We start from the raw sequence: 3,549 nt of genomic DNA on the forward strand, positions 1-3,549 counted from the left end.
CCTACAACAAGGATATCAATCTAACAAACTACAAGCACAGCAACCATCCTAAACCAGGATGTGTTCTAACCTATCAACCATCAAAAACCAAGATGTAAATCATGAAGGGTCGGCCTTGGTGTCGTAGACCCTATTGATATAGTGAGGAGAACTTACCTCACGATGTTGCACTGAAGTGATAGGCTTAAACTCTCGAATCACCAACACGAACTCCACAACCTATAATCACCATAAACCATTTCCCATAAATTTCCAATTTACCAAAGTACCTCCAGAGGTCAACTGGTCAACCCTTGCTCAAGGTCAACAGTCCATGCTAACCCGACTCGTCGAGTGAAGTTCACCGACTCGTCGAGTCCTTCCTGAACTTGAAAAGTCATGAAATCCTTGGTTGACTTGTCGAGTTTCCCTATAACTCACTAAGCTCGTGCATGTCCAAAGGTTGGGAAAACCCTAGCCAACTCGTCGAGTCATCCGACTGACTCGCCGAGCCCAAGGCAATCTGCATCGGTCTCGCCGAGTTGTTCATCAATTCGTCGAGTTTATGACCATCTTCATATGTCTCACCGAGTCGACCTTGCAACTTGCTGAGTCCCTTCAATCCTTCATCCATATAGATGCTTTTCAGGCCATGCAAAGAATCTATACTGCAGATCTGAGCTCCTAGGGCATGTTTATCACGTAAAGTTGCAAACTTTACATTCATGCAAGATAATAATGGCCCAAAACAAGCTAAAGGAGTGGCTTAAGGTAAGGGAAAGGCCATATATCAACAAATACTGGAACTTTATGACAAAGAGGGGCTAAAGGAGTACATATCTGAGATTGCAACCTCAGATCTTGACCCAAAAGGGATAACCACTCCAAAACCTCCCAAAAGGGCTCTAAACCCATAAATGAAGAGATCTAACCAAAGGGGAGTCAAGCTAACGAGTTTTTACCTTCAAGACGATGCCCGAACATAGAAGATTCCGGATCTATAACAGCTCCTTGCTTCACACCTCTTGAACTCCAAGCCCCTTTACTCCATGAATTTTCTTTCAAGATAAGAAGCACACAAAAATAATGGGAAAGCACAAATTAGGGTTTCTGAATTCAATGGATGCAATAACAGAGGCTAGGGAGAATAAGTGGTCCTTAAATAGGGTGCAAATCCCCAGAAGTTTGGGTTTCATCTGCCAGCTCCTACTCGTCGAGTCCCTTATTGGACTCGACGAGTAGGTCACTAAAACATGCGGACCAACCTGAGGCTACTCGACGAGTAGGGCAACCAACTCGTCGAGTAGACCTTGAAAACAAGAAGATTATTATATTAATTCAATAGCTGAGAATCGGGGTGTTACAATTCTCCCCCACTTGAACTAGACTTCGCCCTCAAAGTCTGTCGCGGCGAACAGCTCCGGATAGTGCTCCTGCATCTCTGCCTCTTGCGCCCAAGTCCACTCGGATTCTCTCTGATGCTCCCATTTTACCTTTACCAAAGGTATCTCCTTGTTCCGTAGAACCTTCCTCTTTTTTTCTCCGGAATGGCCACGGGCCTCTCCACATAATTCAGGCGCTCATCAACCCGAATATCTTTCAACGATGCTACCACATCCTGATCCATAATGTATTTTTGCAAGTGCGAAACGTGGAAAGTGCTATGGATCCGACTAAGCTCCTCCGGTAACTCTAGCCTGTAAGCCCCCTGTCCAACTCTGGCAATGATCCTGAACGGCCCAATGTAATGGGGACCCAATTTCCCCCTCTTCCTGAAGTGGATCACACCCTCCCAGGGTGAGACTTTCAAGACTACCCTATCGACCACCTGAAATTCCAACTCAGATCGGCATCTGTCAGCGTAACTCTTTTGTCGGATCTGAGCGGTCTACAGTCGCTACCTAATCTACTGAATCTTCTCGGTAGTCTGAAAGACTACCTCTGTCCTACTCATCACCCTATGACCGACCTCACCCCAACAAAATGGGGTGCGACATCTCCGTCCATACAACAGTTCGAAAGGTGGGGCGCCAATGCTAGAATGATAGTTGTTGTAGGCGAACTCTGCAAGCGGTAGGTGGGAATCCCAGCTCCCACCGAAGTCAATGACACACGCCCTCAACATGTCCTCGTGCGTCTGAATGGTCCGCTCGCTCTGACCATCTGTCTAGGGATGAAATGTTATGCTGAAGTCCAACCGCGTGCCCAGTTCCTCATGGAACTTCTGCCAGAAGCGGGAGGTAAATCTAACATCCCGTTCGGAGACAATGGAGACCGGAACCCCATGGCGAGCAACGATCTCGCGGACATATATGTCGGCCAACTTCTCGGCCGACGAAACCTCCCGTATTGCCATGAAATGGACACTCTTGGTCAATCGATCCACGATGACCCATATAGCATCTAACCCCTTCACCGTTCTCGCCAACTTCGTAATAAAATCCATCGTGATCTGTTCCTATTTCCACATGGGAATCTACAGGGGCTGTAGCTTGTCGTGCGGCCTCTGATGCTCAGCCTTGACCATCATACAGGTCAAGCACCTCTCGACGTACCAAGCGATTTCTCACTTCATGCACGGCCACCAATAGCTCAAACTTAAATCCCGGTACATCTTGGTGGCCCCCGGGTGAATAGAGAAGTGAGACTTATGAGATTCCTCCATGACTGTCTGTCTAACCCCACCAAACATTGGAACCCACACCTGACCACATCGGGTTAATAATCCACGACTATCCTGCACAAACCAGGTGTTCTCACCGCTGATCCTTTCCAACTTCCAATTCTCTGGCCGCATGCCCTCGACCTGAGCATCTCTGATGAAACTCAAAAGTGGGGAATCCACTGCTATCCTCATACATATCACTAGGGTGCAAGTCCCAGCTGACTTGCGGATCAGAGCGTCCGCCACCACATTCGCTTTACCGGGGTGGTAAAGGATCTCGCAATTGTAGTCCTTGACTACATCCAGCCACCTGCACTGCCTCATGTTCAGGTTCGGCTGATCCATGATATGTCTCAAGATCTTGTGATCCGTGTAAATGATACAACGGACCCCAAAAAGGTAATGTCTCTATATCTCGAGAGCGAACACCACCACTCCCAGCTCTAAATCATTCGTAGGGTATCTCGTCTCTTGCGGCTTCAACTGCCGCGACGCATAAGCTATCACCCATCCCCTCTGCATGAGGACCGCCCCTAAACCTGTGATGGATGCATCACAGAACACCACAAAATCCTCAACTCCCTCCGTGAGTGTCAAAATTGGAGTTTCACACAACCGCTGACGGAGGGTCTCAAACGCCCTTTTCTGCTCAGGGCCCCACCGGAAATCCACCCCCTTCCTCGTCAGAAGAGTGAGGGGTAGTGCAATCTTGGAGAAATCCTGTATGAATCTCTGGTAGTACCTTGTCAATCCTAGAAAACTCCTGATATCTGAGGGAGATTTGGCAACCTCCCACTGCATGTCTGCATCGATTTTGGCCGGGTCGACCAAAATCGCATCCTGCTTAACGATGTGCCCGAGGAACTGGACCTCTCGGAACCAAAACTCGCACTTTGAGAACATGG

The sequence above is a fragment of the Lactuca serriola genome, chromosome 9, assembly GCF_051521515.1.
Source record: "Lactuca serriola cultivar US96UC23 chromosome 9, Lser_US96UC23_V15, whole genome shotgun sequence".
In the NCBI taxonomy this organism is placed as follows: domain Eukaryota; kingdom Viridiplantae; phylum Streptophyta; class Magnoliopsida; order Asterales; family Asteraceae; genus Lactuca; species Lactuca serriola.